Source organism: Erinaceus europaeus, chromosome 4 (genome assembly GCF_950295315.1).
Source record: "Erinaceus europaeus chromosome 4, mEriEur2.1, whole genome shotgun sequence".
Taxonomy (NCBI): Eukaryota; Metazoa; Chordata; class Mammalia; order Eulipotyphla; family Erinaceidae; genus Erinaceus; species Erinaceus europaeus.
Genome location: NC_080165.1, coordinates 66,795,974 through 66,815,390, shown reverse-complemented (window position 1 = coordinate 66,815,390; position 19,417 = coordinate 66,795,974). Strand labels below are relative to the sequence as shown.

Genomic DNA, 19,417 nt, shown 5'->3' with positions numbered 1-19,417 from the left:
ATAATTATGCTATTTCTCCAGGTCTGAATCCACTTTTTATTTTATTTTAATTTTTAAAATTTCTTTCTTTATTCTTTATTTTAATGTTTTCATTCAACAGTAAATACAATAGTTTGTATATGTACAACATTTCTCAGTTTTCCACATAACAATGCAACCCCCACTAGGTCCTTTGTCATCCTTCTTGGACCTGTATTCTCTCCCCCCTCCCCCGACCTATCCCAAAGTCTTTTACTTTGGAGCAATTCACCAACTCCAGTCCAAGTTCTGTTTAGTATTTTCTCTTCTTATCTTGTTTTTCTACTTCTGTCTGTGAGTAAGATCATTCCATATTCGTCCTTCTGTTTCTGCCTTATTTCACTTAACATGATTTCTTCAAGCTCCATCCAAGATGGGCTGAAAACGGTGAAGTCACCATTTTTTATAGCTGAGTAGTATTCCATTGCGTATATATACACACATCTTGCTCAGCCACTCATCTGTTGTTGGACACCTGGGTTGCTTCCAGGTTTTGGCTATTACAAATTGTGCTGCTATGAACATGGATATACACAAATCTTTTTGGATGGGTGTGTTGGGTTCCTTAGGATATATCCCCAGGAGAGGAACTGCAGGATCATAGGGTAGATCCATTTCTAGCCTTCTGAGAGTTCTCCAGACTGCTCTCCACAGTGTTGGGCCAATTTACATTCCCACCAAGAGTGCAGGAGGGTTCCTTTGTCCCCACAACCTCTGCAGCATTTGTTGCTGCTACCTTTTCTGCTGTATGACATTCTCACAGGAGTGAAGTGGCATATCTCAGTGTTGTCTTTATTTGCATTTCTCTGACAATCAAAGACTTGGAGTATTTTTTCATGTGTTTCTCAGTGTTTTGGATCTCTTCTGTGGTGAATGTTCTTTCCATGTCCTCTCCCCATTTTTGGATGGGGTTGTTTTCTTGTTGTTGAGTTTGGTAAGCTCTTTATATATTTTGGTTATTAAACTCTTGTCTGATGTATGGCATGTAAAGATCGTGAATCTACTTTCTATATGGGTTTTTCAAGTCTTCTGAAATCTTCGGTGATATTGGTCTTAGTGTTTGGAGATTGGTGTCAGAAATACAGGCTGGGAAATGCCAGTTACTATAGGTTCAAATTTGATTCCATTTTTAGAATTTAAGGCCTGTCCACCAGAAAGGGCCCAGGGAACTGAGTTTGTGAACTGGGTGCTGCGGAACCTTGAATCTACCCCAGAACCCCAGCTGGGGTCCTACTGCCTCAGCAGTCTTCATTTGCATTCAGTATTTGTTTTGCAAATGAGGGCTGTTCTATAAGGCTGAGTCTACCTTTAAAAGTCCTTAACTCTTAGTCTTACTGTGTTTGCTACAAAATCTTTTGCCACACCTAAAAATCTTCATTTTTTTTTTAACTCCTGGAAGGATGAATTTATTTGAAAATTAATTTTTATTAGGATCAAATTTTAAGCATGTACAAAAGCAGACAGACTAGTAAAATGGACTCCCGAGTACCCATCACCTAACCAGTAGTTAGTGAGATTTTGGATGTTAGTGGATAGTGGAACTTGTTGTGTATGTTGTATCATTTGAGAGATCAGTGAAAGTGATTATCAACTTGCTTTCATAGAGAGGGGAAAATAATTAACAAAAAAAATCAGAGGGAGGGAGGGACGGAGAGAGAGAGAGAGAGAGGAAATGGATGTTGTCACCAAAATAACTGGTGTTTGCCTAGCATTTTATAGTTCCAAGGCCTCTTTGACATGCCTCGCTTTATCTGTCTTACAATAGCCAGAGGAGGTAGACAGTATTCTTATTTTATAGCCGAGGAAAATGAAGCTCGAGAAGTAGAATTTGCAAAAATATAAGTAAGTGATTAACCCCGAATCACATGTCCAGTCAGCATCCAAAGCCCTGGCTTAATGCCAGAGTTTGAATGGCCTCCAAATTGTGTGCAGTCTCAACAAGACAGTTCTGCACAAGATATATGCAGAAGATGATGGCAACCAAGAAGATTACTTAGGAAATTTGGGCTTATGGCTACCATGACCTTAGTACTCCGATGATTTATGCATGTTTGGGGTGTAACATTAAAAAAATCATCTAGTTCATTCCAAAGTGCACAGGCTGCCTCATAATTAAAGCCAAAACTTTTACAAACTGAGTGGGTATTTTCTATCAGCTTTATTTTTAACCATCTCGCTTCTGTGAGGCCCTTCAGCAGACGAATCTGTATAATCAGTGGTCATTTCTAGATAGTACAGAGTTGCCTTTAGTCTCTAGACTCTAGTTTTGGACATATTGGACTCTGAGCAGTTTGCTCTCTCTGAAAACCTCCTGAAGGGCCCTGTGAAGCTTTGTCAGAACAGTGGCAGTTCCCAGGGTCTCTCCTAATCTTGGGGGGGAAGTGTCTCCAATCTAACCTCTTTGAAAAAAGTTTTTCTTTTAAAGTAAAGGAAGATAGAGTTGATGCCTAGAGAATGTCCTTTTGAGCTGCTCGCCGTCACAATAGGAGATAGCAACGCCCCTTAAAATACAGCTGTAAGAGACAAGTAATGAGGCTGACTCTTATTGATTTTGGTTTTTTTTTTTTTTTTTAATTGGGTGAACACATGCAAGCAGAAAGGTTTTCATGGGGAGATAAAGGATGGTAAGGACATTTGGGGAGCCTCTTTTCTTGAAGAGCCTGAGTTTCTTTAGAATCTGGTAGGGAATTCAAACAATTTCACCATGCAGACACTTCGTGGGCTGGGGAGCTCAGTGTGTCTGGTCTTGGGGTGATTATGACTGGGGATGTGTGTGTGCAATTGAAGATACATTTGAGCTTCCCCAGCGCTTGGCCTTGTCATACTTCCCACTACAAAGGTGTGTCTACCACCCTTAGACTGGGAGCCAGAGGGTAGACAGAAGGAAAGAAGTGGGCCATGATTATTTATCTATTTATTTTTCGATGCACCCCTCCCCCTAAGCTCCCAGCCCCAGCCTAGGGCCACAGACCCCAGATGTAAGCGTTCACTTTGAAAACAAAAAAAACCAAAAAACCCAAAGTCTTTTTTTTTGCTTTCTGTTAGTTCTGCCTCTGGGTTTTCTCCTCATCGGACACGGTTGGAGGGAGGAATCCAGGCCTCTCTGCCACCGAGGTCAGTCATTTCTGGCGGCCACTGAAGGAGTCCAGGCTAGAGAGCTAGAGAAAGGCTTCCTTCCCCCCCCCCCCCTCGCCTTTCCTGGCCTTGCAGCCTCGCAGCCTCTAGCCGGGGTGGTTAACTGAGCTCGAAAAATGCAAATATAGCCCCTCCCCCACCCCTTTAATAAGTGACATTTTGTTAAATCAGTTATTTAAGGCCTTATCTATATTTCTGTCTGTGCTGGCTTAGTCAAAATAGGAAAGAGAGTGAATATTAGATTTCTCCACCCGCCACCCCCACCCCCTTCTCCTCTGAGCAACTCTACGTAAGATTTCTGATAGGGGAGGGGTGATGTGTCCTTGAAGTAAATGCTGCCGGTAGGGAGAAGGGAAAAAAAAAAAGATGTGGAGAGCTTTGACTTGTAGCAAATGCTGTTTTTCAGCAGCTGTGATTTTTCCATTTTTCTTTTTCTTTCTGTTTTGATTAGTGGAATTCATTGTGCTCCGGGGTTGGGATTGCGTTAGGAGGGGGCAAGGGGTGGGGGTGGGGGCGCTGGGGGAACCACATTGACTGGGGGAGCTCGAGCTGGGGCGGAGGAGGGAGGAGAAAGCAGGGGATTTATTGAAAATATATGTCTACTTCGGCTATGATAAAGCGGCAGGCATGTAAAAATGCAACGGGGAAATCATTATTGTGGTAATGTAGGCAGAGCTCTGCTTTCTCATTAACAGAGCTTAGCCCATGTGGAGGAGGGCCCCCGCCCGCCTGCTTTGAGAGTTGGGGTATTCAGTACACAGCACAAACTCAGCGGATTGTCTCCATTCTCCCCTCTTCGCACCCCCTCCAGCTGCCTTCGCTTTTCTTCCCCCAGTTTGTAACCTTTTTTAAAGCTGGTTGTTGGATTTCATGGCCTCCTTCCTTAGTCTTGACCACCTCCCCACACCCCCTTCCCCCATGTAACAACTAGGACTGTTTCATTTTTAAAGTTAGAAGGAATTATTATTTTTTTTTTCCTCTCCTGGAAGCTCGAGGACAATTTGGACAACCCATCGTGAGAGATTGGGGCCAGGTGGTGGTGCACTTGGTCGGACATTACAGTGTTCAAGGACCTGGGTTCAAACCACCTGCAGTGGAGAAGCTTCATGGAGAAGCTTCAGTGCTGCAGGTGTCTCTTGTTCTCTCCCTCTCTGCCTCCTTTTTCTTCCTCTCTAGTTCTCTCTGTCTTTACCAGAAAAAAAAGAGATTGTGTCTCTTTCACCCCAGAGAACACCTTTTGTTTAGGGGTTTGGGAATTTGCATATCCTGTGGGGCCCCTACATGAGGGTTTCCAAATTAGTTTTGTGGTAGATAGGAGCTGTTTCTCTAGACCTCACAGAGCATCTGGCCTCATGTCCTCAGAATGATTGTAAGAGGTGGATGTGATGACCACTTACACTTGAGGAAACAGACTCAGGACATTTCGGCATGAAAGACACACAGATAGATGTTAAGTTGCTGAGCTGGGCTCCAGACCTAACACTTAACTCCACAGACTGGTTTTGGATCACTGGGCTGTGCTGCCTTTAAAAGCTGGCTTCTCCTTTTCTCTGAACAGATCTCTAGGTTCTGACAACCTGGGCAAAAATTGAGTCACCCACCTGGCCAGACATTGACCTTATTGGTTGAATGGTTAGGATGTTCAGGAGAACTTACCAGAGTGTCAGGACAGAGATGTCTTTCTTAAGGAAGATCAAAGCTAGGGACTCACCTTTTTGTTTGAAGGGGTGAAAAACCTCCTCCCCTATTTCTGCCACCTGAGAACTTAATCATCAAGCTCTTCAGTGGTAGCAGTTAAGAGTCTAGTGGAGGACATAACAACGTGCATAGGACATACAGTGATGTCTGCCTACACAACATTTCAGAAGTAGTAAGAAAGGAAGACTGTGCAGAATAGGCATAGATGCAGGGATGGTGGTGGTGGTGAAGGTATATGGGGCGGGTTATATGGACTCAGCAGAACCAGACAGACAGACAAGGGGAAGAAACAAGCCACATAGAGACTGATTGTATCTAAACATTTTAAGTCTTGCCTGACTAATTTCCTTTTCTGTCACCTTTGGTTTAATGCTCTTTAATTCTACTACCTTTGGTTTAATGCTTTGAAACCATGTGGCCCAGGGTGATAGCCATTTGCTATGCATTTATTTATTTATTTTAGATTGGCAGAGAGAAAGTGAAAGAGACCTCACACCCAAGCTTCCTTCAATGTAATGGGGGACAGGCTTGGACCTGCATCAACCACATGGCAAAAGCAGGGCACTATCCAAGTGAGTTATTTCATCTGCTCCATGCATGACTATTTAAACCAGTTGAAAATGAAATAAAGTTAGTCAGTTTCCCAGTGTCACCAGCCCCATGGAGTGTGCTCCATTGCCACCAAAGCTGATGGCTTTGACATTGGAGACCACTGGCATACAACATTTCCTTTAGTACAGGAAGGTCTGTTAGACAGCACTGCTCACGAACTTGCATTCAGTCTACTTCTGTATGGAATCTTTCCTCTTTTGCTCCTCAATTGGCTTATTCTTTGGCTTTCCTTGAACACCCCAGATTGGACTTTCTTTTCTTTTTTTTATATTTGTTTTCCCTATTGTTGCCCTTTTTTTTTTTATTGTTGTCGTAGTTATTATTGTTGTTGTTATTGATGTCGTCGTCGTTGTCAGATAGGACAGAGAGAAATGGAGAGAGGAGGGGAAGACAAATGAGGAGAGAAAGATAGACACCCGCAGACTTGCTTCACTGCCTGTGAAGCGACTCCTGTGCAGGTGGGGAGCCAGGGGCTTGAACCAGATTGGACTTTCTTCCCATTGTCCATTTGTATTACAGCAAATCCTTACGGTGCCTGTCTTCCCTGATGACTTTCCATATCTTAAGGGTATGAGCTGGGTCTCATTCATCCTTGTGCCTTGTTTTATTTGTCATTATGTGCCCTCCTGGCACCCAGTTGGGATATGGCACCTTAGAAATTCTCAGTGGCAGCTGGAGGTGATGAGGCTGGAGAGGTTGGCAGAGATTGGGCTGGAGGGACAAGCCCAGGAACTTGAACTTGGATTCTTTAGGCAGGGCTAGAGGAGCAAGAGGGAGATGGGATGGAAACAAGTAGGATTCAGATACAGGCATATGTCAGAGATTTCGTGAGTTTGGTTCCAGACCATGTCCTTAAGATGAATAATGCAGTAAAGGAAGTCATGCATTTTTGGCCTCCTCCATATAGAAGTTATGTCTCCACTATTTCCTAATATTTAGTGTGCAGTAATATCTGTGCAAACCTTCATCATGAAGTAAACACACACTGTTGGAACAATGGTGCCAGTAGATCTGATCCATGCATGCTCCCCAAATCTTTGGTTTGTAAAAATCACAGTATCTCTGGCATGTAATGAAGTGTAGCATAATAAAATGAGGCATACTTGCATTAAAAGGTCACTAAGAAGTCTGGAGAATAGACTGCAAGGACCAAACCTGCGGGGCAAGAGATCTTTTTGGGAAGTGTTGGAAACACTGGACGAGAGGGTTAGGAGGTGGCAGTGAATAGCATCATTTTCTTTGCAAGTTATGCCTGTAACCATTTCTCTCTTCATTTTGAATACTTTTTTTCAGTTTCTGAGGGGAACTGCTGAAGGAATTCCCTTTCACTTCTGCCTTCTTCAACCTCTCTTCAAGGCCCTGGGTGATAGGCACTTTATTTCTCTTCAGTCTCTATTTTGTTGGTGGGCCACCCCTCTTTATTTCTCCTCCCACTCTCTGCTCAATGGTTGGCTTCCATTTAGAGCATGTCCTTACTTTATGTCACCCCATGTCTAACCTGTAAGGTTAAATCTGAGTAGAAGTTTACAGCAAAGAGACTGGGGTGTGTGTGTGGGGGGGTGGGGAAGAATTTCTAAGGTGCCATATCGCAACTGGGTGCCAGGAGGGCACATAATGACAAATAAGACAAGGCACAAGGATGAATGAGATCCAGCTCATACCCTTAAGATATGGAAAGTCTTCAGGGAAGACAGGTGCAGAAAGGATTTGCTGTAATCCAAATTGGGGGGGCCGGTTCTGTCTACATCAATCTAGAGCAGGTGCTTCTCTGAGGACACTTTTTGATGCCTCAATTTCAGGTTTTTTTTTTTTTTTTACCAGAACACTGCTCAGCTCTAGCTTATGGTGGTGTGGGGGATTGAACCTGGGACTTGAGAGCCTCAGACATGAAAGTCTCTTTGCATAATCATTATGCTATAGCCCTGCCCAGGTTTTTTTTTTTTTTTTAAGATTTTATTTATTTATTCATGAAATAGGAGGAGAGAAAGGACCAGAGATCACTCTGGTACATGTGCCACCGGGGATTGAACTCTGGACCTCAAGTTGAGTCTAATGCTTTATCCACTGTGCCACTTCCTGGATCACACAGGCTTTTATTTTATTTTATTATTATTTTTTTAAGTTTTATTGATTTGGTCAGAGAGAGAGAACCAGTGCTTCACCCTGGCGTATGTAATGGGATTGAACTCAGGACCTCATACTTTCGGCCCCATCACTTTTATCCATTGTGCCATTTCCCAGGCTGCTCAATTTTACTTGTTATAGAGGGTTTTAGAAAGCTGTATGGGGTGGGGGTAGGTAGCATAATGGTTATGCAAGGAGACTCTTGTGCCTGAGGCTTCAAAGCCCCAGGTTCAGTACCCCACACTGAGAGTGCTATGGTAAAAAACAAAACAAAAAACTGTCTGGGAAATCACTGAAATTGATTTAGTCTCTTATGTACAGTAGTCCCCTCTTATCTGCAGATCTGCGCTCTGTTTTTCAGTTACTTATGGTCAACTGTCTGAAGATACTGCATCAATTATATTTTGAGAGACTTTATCTTTAAAGATATATATATTAATTTATTTATTTTAAAATACTTTTATTTACATCCATGCTCCCAGAAAGATAAAGAATAGGAAAGCTTCCAATGGAGGGGATGGGATGCGGAACTCTGGTGGTGGGAATTGTGTGGAATTGTAGCCCTCTTGTCCTACGGTCTCGTTGATCATTATTAAATCAATCAATAAAAAATACTTCTATTTAATTATTATTGGATACAGAGAGAAATTTAGAGGGGAGGGGAATTACGGAGGGGACAGAGGTAAAGAGACACCTACAGTTCTGCTTCACCACTCATGAAGCTTTCTCACTGCGGGTGGAAACCAGGGGTTTGAACCTGGGTCCTTGCACACGGTAATGTGTGCGTTTAACCAGATGTGCCACGGCCTGCCCCCTAGGTCGTATTTATAAATAAGACAGAGAATGAGAGCATCACTCTGGCATGTGCAATGTCAGGAATTAAACTTGGGACTTTGGGGCCAAGTGGTGGTGCACCTGGTTGAGCGCATATGTTAGAGTGCGCAAGGACCCGGGTTTGAGCCCCCAGTCCCCACCTGCAGGAGGGAAGCTTCACGAGTGGTGAAGCAGGACTGCAGGTGTCTCTCTGTCTCTGTCACCCCCCCTCTCAATTTCTGACTTTCTCTATCCAATAAATAAATAAAGATAACAAAAAAAAAAAACTTAAACTTGGGACTTTATGTTTGTGAGTTTGATGCTCTACCCTTTGTGAAACCTCCTGGCCACAGAGACTTTTACTAATAATAACTTTTATTATGATAATATTGCTGTACTTGTCCTTTATTATGATGGTGATTTTCTTTATTGTGATGATGATGTTCTTTATTATGATTATCCTTTATTATCTCTTACGGTGCCTGCTTTATAAATCAAACTTTTATCATAGCTGTGCAGCTATAGGAAAAGAACACACTATATATAGGACTTGATATTCTCCATGGTTTCAGGCATCTGCTGGAAGTCTTGGAATGTAACTTTGAGGATAAGAGGGAGTTAAGGAAAACTAGGATAAAATTTAGAAAAGCTTTAGAGGACTTTTTAAAAAAATTTTTTTCTTAAAATTTATTTATTTATTTTCCCTTTTGCCCTTGTTTTTTAATTTTTTATTGTTGCTATAGTTATTGTTGTTGTTGTCCTCGTTGTTGGATAGGATGGAGAGAACAGGGAAAGACAGGAGAAGAGAAAGATAGACACCCGCAGACCTGCTTTACCGCCTGTGAAGTGACTCCCCTGTTGGTGGGGAGCCGGGGGCTCGAACCGGGATCCTTACGCGGGTCCTTGTGCTTAACCCGCTGCGCTACTGCCCGACTCCCTAGAGGACTATTTTTTTCTTTCTTTTAAAAATATGTATTTAGGGGCAGAGGTTGATAGCATAATGGTTATTTGAAGAGACTGTCATGCCTGAGGCTCTGAAGTCGCAGGTTCAATCCTCCGTACCACTATAAGCCAGAGCTGAGCAGTGCTCTGGTTAAAAAAAAAAAAAAAAAAAAAAAGGAAAAGAAAAAAAATTATTTGAGGAGAAAGGGAAGAGAGAGAGAGAACAAAGAGAGAGAGAGAATAGAAAGAGACAGACTGACAGACACAGAGAGAGAACGAATCAGAGCATTACTCTGGCACACATGTGATGTCAGCTTGGGACCTTATGCTTGAAAATCCAATGTCTTGTCCACTGTACTACCTCCCAGACTGCCAGAAGACATTTCTTGAGGTAGGTGCTCTGGCCCTGGTGAGTTTTGTATTGTGCATGTTTGAGGATAGGGTATGTTTCAAATGATAGTAGCTTCTACTTAGTAGTAGGAGCAGACTCATGTCACCATTATATATATCTCAACTGATTCTCAAAGCAACTCTGTGAAAAAGGCATGACCTTCCCTATCATACAGGTAAGTGGCGGCACGAAGGGATTAAAAACTTCCTCAAGGTGTCATAGCTATTACATTGCAGAGTGGGGATTCAAACCCAGGACTATGGACTCTAGTGACTATAAAACCAAGCATTTAAAATTTATTATTATTATTATTTTTGAGAGAGTGAGCCTACAGAAGTAAAATTGTGGGAGTCAGGTGGTAGTGCAGCAGGTTAAGCACAAGTGGTGCAAATCGCAAGGGCCAGCCAAAGGATCCTGGTTTGAGCTCCAGATTCCCCTGCACCTGCGGTGAAGCAGGTCTGCAAGTGTCTTTCTCTCCCCCCTCTATCTTCCCCTCCCCTCTCCATTTCTCTCTGTCCTAACAACGATGACATCAATAACAACAACAATAACTACAACAGCAATAAAAAAGCAGGGGCAACAAAAGGGAAAATAAATAAATATAAAAAATATAAAAATAAAAAAGAAGTAAAATTGTTCAATGCAGTGGGGTCAGGCTTAAACCTGGGTTTCACAAGTGGCAACACAGTGTGCTATTAAGAGTGAGTCATTTTGCTGGTGGGTACTTTTTAAAAAATATTTTATTTATTTATTTATTTATTTATTCCCTTTTGTTGCCCTTGTTGTTTTATTGTTGTAGTAATTATTATTGTCGTTGTTGTTGGATAGGACAGAGAGAAATGGAAAGAGGAGGGGGAGAGAAAGATAGACACCTGCAGACCTGCTTCACCGCTTGTGAAAGTGACTCCCCTGCAGGTGGGGAGCCAGGGCTCGAACCGGGATCCTTCTGCCGGTCCTTGTGCTTTGCGCCACCTGCATTTAACCCGCTGCACTACAGCCCGACTCCCTGTGGTGGGTTTTGTATCCTTCCTTCCAGTGTTTTGTTTAGAAACACTTTTAGAGGTTTTTTTTTTTTTAAGATTTTTATTTATTTATTGTCTCCAGGGTTATCACTGGGGCTCGGTGCCTGTACTTCAAATCCATTGGTCCTGGCGGCTCTCTTTCCCTTTTGTTGTCCTTGTTGTTTATTTTTGTTGTTGTTATTATTATTGTTATTGCTGTCATCATTTTTGTATAGTAGATAAAAGATACCAAAAGCAATTTGAGAACTATAAGACCGTCTTCTCTATTCTTCTACATAATCGCTTCCTGAAAGGACTAACCAAGTTCATTGAAGGCATTGAGTGCTGTAGCTGGGTCTTGGGCATCATGGGGATGTGGGACACAGAGATCTTCACTGTTATCTTCCAGAAGGGCTTGGGTCCGAATGTGCTTTCAGGTCTGCCTCAATGAGTCAGTAGGATTCAGGGGGTATTTTTTTATTTTATTAAAAAATTTTTTTTTTAAAAAAAATTCCCTTTGTCACCCTTGTTTTATTGTAGTTATTATTGTTATTGATGTCGTCGTTGGATAGGACAGAGAGAAATGAAGAGAGGAGGGGAAGACAGAGAGGGGAAGAGAAAGACAGATACCTGCTTCACCGCCTGTGAAGCGACTCCCCTGCAGGTGGGGAGCTGGGGCCTTGAACCGGGATCCTTAAGCAGGTCCCTGCGCTTTGCGCCACCTGCGCTTAATCCGCTGCCTTACCGCCTGACTCCCTCAGGGGGTATTTTGATGACTGGATGCCATGGAATGTAGACCTGGGCTAGAGCTGAAGTGACCTGTGTGATCTTTTTTTTTTTTTTTTTTTTTAGTATTTATTTATCCCCTTTTGTTGCCCTTGTTGTTTTATTGTTGTAGTTATTATTGTCGTTGTTGGACAGAACAGACAGAAATGGAGAGCGGAAGGGGAAGAAAGAGGGGGAGAGAAAGACACTTGCAAACCTGCTTTACCGCCTGTGAAACAAACTCCCTGCAGGTGGGGAGCTGGGGACTCGAACCAGGATCCTTACGCCCTGCGTGATCTTTAAGAAGAGTCACTTCACCTTCATAAACCTCCATGTCCTGGCATGGCCATATCTGCTTGGCTGGGCTATTGGGCAAGATTCATGGTGGCATGTACATAAAATATCATTGTAAACCTGGTGACATGTATTTGTGGAATGAAGCCAGAGTTTCATTGTCTGTTGAGCAGATCTTGTCCTATTCCTTTCCCTGGTTAGAATATTATGGTTCAGATTTACATGATGTTCTGCTTGTAAGGCCTGGCCAAGTTGTGATTCAAAGCTTCATTAGTGCTAACAGTTTTTCACTGAAAATGTGTAGATGCTAAGTGAAAATTATTTTTATTTGTTTTACCTCAATGTAATGAGCATTTTGTTGACACAATCCAGGAACTAAGTGAAAAATTTTCAACCTTTGGTGAGACACATTACAAATAGTACATGATAATCATTGAGAATTCCAGAGACCATGGATAGGTAGGAAGAAGGAAGTAAAAATTGCTTTTAGTTTCTTCTTGTTATATTTGAAATAATTTCCTTCCATATTTTTTCTTGGCAGTTTAGTTTGGTTATTAAGATGATAAACTCTGGAGTCTGAGAGATAGCATAATGGCCATAAAAACGACTTCCATGCTTGAGACTCCGAAGTCCCAGATTCAGTCCTTTGCACAACCACATACCAGAGCTGAGCAGCGCTCTGGTTAAAACAAATAAATAAATAATAATAGTAATAATAATAACAATAGTAAGTTTATATAAGCTCTGGAGTCAGACTGCTTGCGTTTGAACCTGGGTTTCTTCATTCCCTGGAAGTAATAATGATCTGTAGGTCTTGGTGAGATGAAATGAGATTAATGTCATGCAAAATGTGGGCTATGCTTGGCAGAGGCAGTAAGTTCTTAATAAATGTTAGCTCTGACATCATGCTTTAAAAATGGCATTGGGGGGACCAGGCGGTGGTTCATCTGGCTAAGTACCCACATTACGGTGTGTAAGGATGCAGGTTCAAGCCTTTGGTCCCCACCTGCAGGAGGAAAGCTCTGTCTCTATCTCCACCTCCCCTCTCAATTTCTCTCTGTTCCTACCCAATAATAATAAAAAATACATTAAAAATGGTTTAAATGCTTAAATGTTTTGTTTAGTCATCTTTGAAAAATTAAAAAAACTATTTATAAAAAGGAAATATTGACAAGGCCATAGGATAAGAGGGCACAACTCAGGAGTCAGGCGGTAGTGCAGCGGATTAAGCGCTTGAAGCACAAGGACCGACTGAAGGATCCCGGTTCCAGCCCCTCTAGGGGTGTTACTTCACAGGCGGTGAAGCAGGTCTGCAGGTATCTTTCTCTTCCCCTCTCTGTCTTTCCCATCTCTCTCCATTTCTCTCTGTCCTAGCCAACAACGACGACATCAATAACAACAATAATAAGTGCAACAACAATACAAAAACAAGAGCAACAAAAAGGGTAAATAAATACATATTGAAAAAAAAGAGGGGCACAACTCCACACAATTCCCATCACCAGAACTCCATATCTCATCCCCTTCCTTGATACCTTTCCTATTCTTTTTTAAAAAATATTTATTTTATTTATTCCCTTTTGTTGCCCTTGTTTTATTGTTGTAGTTATTATTGTTGTTGTCGTTGTTGGATAGGACAGAGAGAAATGGAGAGAGGAGGGGAAGACAGAGAGGAGGAGAGAAAGATAGACACCTGCAGACCTGCTTCACCGCCTGTGAAGCGACTCCCCTGCAGGTGGGGAGCCGGGGTTCGAACCGGGATCCTTATGCCGGTCCTTGTGTTTTGCGCCACCTGCGCTTAACCAGCTGCGCTACAGCCCGACTCCCCCTTTACTATTCTTTTTAAAAAATGTTATTTATTTTCCCTTTTGTTATTCTTGTTTTCTATTGTTGTTGTTACTGATGTTGTTGTTAGATAGGAAAGAGAGAAATAGAGAGAGATGGGGAAGACAGGGGGGAGAGAAACATAGAGATCTGCAGATCTGCTTCACTGCCTGTGAAGCGACTCCCCTGCAGGTGGGGAGCTGGAGCCTCGAACCCAGATTCTTACGCTGGTCCTTGCGCTTAGTGCCACGTGTGCTTAACCCGCTGTGCTACCACCCGTTCCTATTCTTTAATCCTCAGGGAGTATGGACCCAGGGTCATTATGGGGTGCAGAAAGTGGAAGGTCTGGCTTCTGTAATTGCTTCCCCGCTGAACATGGGCATTGACTGGTGGATCCATACTCCCAGCCTGTCTGTCTCTTTCCCTAGTGGGACAGGGCTGGGGGGAAGCGGGTCTCCAGGACACATTGGTGGAGCAGTCTGCCCAGGAAAGTCTGGTTGGCATCATGTTAGCATCTGGAACCTGGTGGCTGAAAAAAGAGTTAACATATAGAGCCAAACAAATTGTTGACTAATCATGAACCTGAAGGATGGATTAGTTCAGATGAAGAGTTGGGGGTGGGGTCCTCCATTTTGAAGATAGCTAGTAGGCCTATTTTAATTAAATTCCAAAGGGCCCAGGACTGTACTACTTTTTTTTTTTTTTTTTTTCCTGAGCCTGACCTCTGATATGCAGGTGGACCCAAATTATTGTCTGGGGAGATGATGTCATGGCTGGAAAAAGGACTAAAAAACTCGATCAGGGAAGAGAGTAACTCCCAAATATGGGAAAGGGGTATAAATATTGTTGAGTGTAGAACATTTTTTTTCTTGAATAAGTTGTTTAGTATCATCTCACATGAATTCTGTGTCACGTAAATATTTATAGAGAACCTACTGTGTTACCAGGCTCTGGCTTATGGTGGTGCAGGGGATTGAACCTGAGACTTGACGGAGCCTCAGGCTTGAGAGTCTGTTTGCATAACCATTATGCTATCTACCCTTGCACTATAAACTATTTTTATTTCTTTAGCAAGATCCTTGTATTTCTGTTGTGAAGAGACTATGCTAATGACCTGAATTCGTATCAAAAGTGATTCTTAAAAAAAAAAAAAAGTGATTCTTTCTGCTGACTTAGAATTTCCTCATACTTACTGAAAAATATCCTAAGTGCTTCTCCTTCACTATCACAGAGTGAACTGGCAGTCTCTTTCCTTGCTCATGAAGTGTCTGCTGTCTGGTCTGGATTAGCAAATAGACAAAAAAAATTTTTTTAAAACATTTTTATTTATTTATTGTTGGCTAGAGACAGAGAGAAATTGAGAGAAGAGGGAGAAAGTGAGGGAAAGAGACAGACACCTGCTGTCCCGCTTCGCCACTCGTGAAGCTTTCCCCTTGCAGGTGGGGACCAGGGGTTTGAATCCCGGTCCTTGAGCACTGTAATGTGTACACTTCACTAGGCACACCACTGCCTGGCCCCAGTTAGCTATTTTTCTTTCCTTTTCTTTCTCTTTCTTTTTTTCCTTCTTTCTTTCTTCCTTCCTTCCTTCCTTCCTTCCTTCCTTCCTTCCTTCCTTCCTTCCTTCCTTTCTTTCTTTCTTTCTTTCTTTCTTTCTTTCTTTCTTTCTTTCTTTCTTTCTTTCTTTCTTTCTTTCTTTCTAACAGATCACTGCCCACCTCTGGCTTATGGTAGTGTGGGGGATTGAAGCTGGGACTTTGGAGCCTCAGGCATGAGAGTCTCTTTGCATAACCATTATGCTGTCTCCCCCGCCTGTCAGACAGCATTTTTTACTCATAAACAAATGTTATAGACCAGTGTCACAGAATTAATGTTATTAATTAATTATAAAGTTATCTAGTTTCTGTACAATTTATCTAGGAATTTGTTCTTTTTTGCACCTTTGTATAAGAAAATGATGGCCCAGTGGATAAAGTGTTGGACCCTTCTCAAGCATGAGGTCTCAGATTTGATCTTCAGCACCTCTTGTGCCAGAGTGGTACTCTGGCTCTTTTTCTCTCTTTCATTAACCAATAAAGAAAAAAATTTAAAAAGACAGCAAGCCTCTTTCACCCCCGCAAGAGAAAATGTTGTACTAGTTTAAATGAAACCAAATACTGAGAAAAAAAAGATTAAAATTTCCCCCCCTTATTGGGGGATTAATGTTTTACATTTGACAGTAAATACAATAGTACATGCATAACATTTCTCAGTTTTCCACATAACAATACAACCCCCACTAAGTCCTCTGTCATCCTTCTTGGACCTGTATTCTCCCCCCCCTCCCCGCCCCAATCCCAGAATCTTTTACTTTGGTGCAATCCACCAACTCCAGTCCAGGTTCTGCTTCGTATTTTCTCTTCTGATCTTGTTTTTCTACTTCTGTCTGTAAGATCATTCCATATTCATCCTGCTGTTTCTGACTTATTTCACTTAACATGATTTCTTCAAGCTCCATTCAAGATGGGCTGAAAACAGTGAAGTCACCATTTTTAATAGCTGAGTAATATTCCATTGTGTATATATACACACATCTTGCTCAGCCACTCATCTGTTGTTTGACACCTGGGCTACTTCCAGGTTTTGGCTATTACAAATTGTGCTGCTATGAACATGGATATACACAAATCTTTTTGGATGGGTGTGTTGGGTTCCTTAGGATACATCCCCAGGAGAGGAATTGTAGGGTCATAGGGTAGGTTCATTTCTAGCCTTCTGAGAGTTCTCCAGACTGCTCTCCACAGTGTTGGGCCAATTTACATTCCCACCAGCAGTGCAGGAGGGTTCCTTTGCCCCCACAACCTCTGCAGCATTTGTTGCTGCTACCTTTTCTGCTGTATGACATTCTCACAGGAGTGAAGTGGTATATCTCAGTGTTGTCTTTATTTGCATTTCTCTGACAATCAAAGACTTGGAGTATTTTTTCATGTGTTTCTAAGTGTTTTGGATCTCTTCTGTGGTGAATATTCTTTCCATTTCCTCTCCCCATTTTTGGATGGGGTTATTTGTTTTCTTGTTGTTGAGTTTGGTAAGCTCTTTTATGTATTTTGGTTATTAAACTCTTGTCTGATGTATGGTATGTAAAGATCTCCCATTCTGAGAGAGGTCTCTTTGTTTGGGCATTGGTTTCTTTTGCTGTTGCAGAAGCTTTTTAATTTGTGTAGTCCCATTGGTTTATTTTTGCCTTAGTCTTCTTTGTAATTGGATTTGTTTCATTGAAGATGTCTTTAAAATTTATGTGAAAAAGAGTTGTGCCAATATTTTCCTCTAAGTATCTGATAGTTTTTGGTCTAACATCCAAGTCCTTGATCCACTTGGAATTTACTTTTGAGTTTGGTGAAATATAGTGGTTCAGTTTCATTCTTCTGCATGTTTCAACCCATTTTTTCCAACACCATTTGTCAAAAAGACTTCCTTTTCTCCATTTAATAGTCTGGGCATCTTTGTCAGAGATTAATGTCCATATGTATAGGGAGGGGCTTACTTCTAGGCTCTCAGTTCTATTCCACTGGTCAGTGTGTCTATTCATGTTCCAGTACCAAGCAGTTTTGATTACAATGGCCCTATAACACAGTTTGAGATCTGGGAGTGTAATGCTTCCAATTCTGTTCTTTCTTCTCAAAATTGTTTTGGCAATTCTAGATCTTTTCTGGTTCCAGATAAATATTTGTAGCATTCATTATATTCTCCTAAAAATGCTTTGGGATCTTGATGGGGATTGCATTAAATTTGTTTATGGTGCTGGGTAGTATATTCATTTGAGAAAAAAGTTTAAAAGATTTTTTTAATTAATTTTTTTTACCAAAAGCACTGCAAATCCAATGTGAAAACCAGTCATTATTCTATCATCTAAATAGATCCTCTTAAAAAAATAGTGTTATTTATCAGTTTTTGTGAGTAACAGAAAATGGGAAAGACGGAGAAATGGTGTTTTTTTTCCTACCGTTTATTTAATATGTGTATTTAGTATGTGTATTTAGTATTTAATATGTGTATTTAGTATGTATGTATGTATTTTTGTGAAATGGAAGCCATGGACTCCATAGTTGGAAGTTTGGTTTGTCTGATTATTTTTTTTAGAGGTTACCCTAAATAAATATTTTAACCATTCATTTAATGGACAAAGACTTCCACTTATAACATTTGGACTCCTTCTGCCTCCTTAATGCCTTCTGAGTGCTTGTGATTGTAATTATATCCTTATTTATTAATCCACTGTATGACATTATTTTTAAAAAGTCAGTAGTAATTTACTCTTTTTGTGGTTCTTATTTTCTTCTTGTATAAACATGTGAATTGCTCCCTCAGGTTCATTTCATTTTTTCTGAAGAACTCGTGTGTGTGTGTGTGTGTGTGTGTGTGTGTGTCTATGTGTGTTTGGTGACTAGTGTTACAGTTTTCTCAGTTTTTGCTTGTCTGAAGATGACATTTTACTTTCTTTGGAGGATATTTTCCTGGGTATAGAATTCTAGCTTTTCTCCTTTTCATTTGTTTTATTTCTATTTAAAGAGCTTTCCATAATTTCCCACCCTCCTTAATTTCTTTTATTGTGGTTCTTTAAAAATGTCTTTTTTTAACATCTTAAAAAAATATCTATTAGCTTTGTTTTCTGGCAATTGTACTGTTTTCTTTATGTGTATCTCTCATATTTCTCATGGAGTATGAATTGTTTCTAGAATTCATGAGTTGATTTTACTAATTTTTAATTCGTGTTTAATAAGTTACAAGATTATAAGGTTATACCACACTCACCACCAAACCTTCATATCCAAATTCTCCCATCCCAATATAACCACCATAGTTCTCATAAGCATGACTTGACTTGAACAATTCCTCTCTCTCTTTTAAATGGAAGCAGCTTTTATTTAATTATTTATTATCTCTTTTTGAGATCTCTTACTTCTTTTTTAATTGTCTCTAATTCATCCTCGATCTTGTTAATTCTGTCTTCAGCCTCATTTAATCTATTCTCTCTCACCTCTACTGTTTTTTGGAGTTCATCTATTTTGTTACCCTGTTCTGATACTGTTTTAGCTTGTTCAGTTAGTTGTGTTCAGTTAGCTCAGCTATTTCAGCTTTCAGCTCTCTAATAACCTTGAGATAATTAGTGTTTTATTCCAGGGTCTTATTCATTGTTTCTGCATTTCTGATGACAATTCTTTTGAACTCTTTACTCACTCCTGTGATTATTTCCTTAACTAGTGTTTGGATGTTGACCTCATGATTTTGTGGTTCAGTCTTTTGGGGGCTTTTAGCTGGACTCTTGTCCTTGTTCATCTCTCCAATATTTCTTCTTGTTGGTTTAACCATTCTATATATTATGTTATGAGTTCCCTCTCTTAGTACTTTTCAAATTACTGATCACTCTTGCCTGGATTGACTTGTGTCTAAGTAAGGTAATTAAAGGGTTCACAGTGGTGGAAGTTAACAGTTGTTTCAATAGTATTTTAATCCCTGGTTTGGAGCTCAGTGGCTTAAACGCCTCTTTTGTGCTTTTTTCTTCCCTGTAGGCTATGGGAGCCTGAGGGCTTTTAAACTATATGTAGGCTTCTTAGCTTAATCACTGACTCCTGACCAAGAGATAAAGCAGGGTGTGGCAGAGATAATCCAGTGGTTATGCAAAGAGACTCTCACAGTCTCACAGTCTCACAGCTTTGTCACTGAGGTATAGATCTTCTCCTGAGTTTCCTGGTTAGTTTTCTGTACCCTGGTATCAGCACAGGGCCTCCCTGCCTCTGCTCCAGATTCTGAGGGTAGTAGCAGT

At 41.0% G+C, this 19,417-nt stretch overlaps 1 protein-coding gene across 11 annotated transcripts in view; it reads left to right on the top strand.

The window, feature by feature from the left end:
• TRERF1 (transcriptional regulating factor 1) overlaps positions 1–19,417 on the top strand; it is a 275,654-nt gene that overhangs the window by 8,613 nt on the left and 247,624 nt on the right. The window lies entirely within an intron of this gene.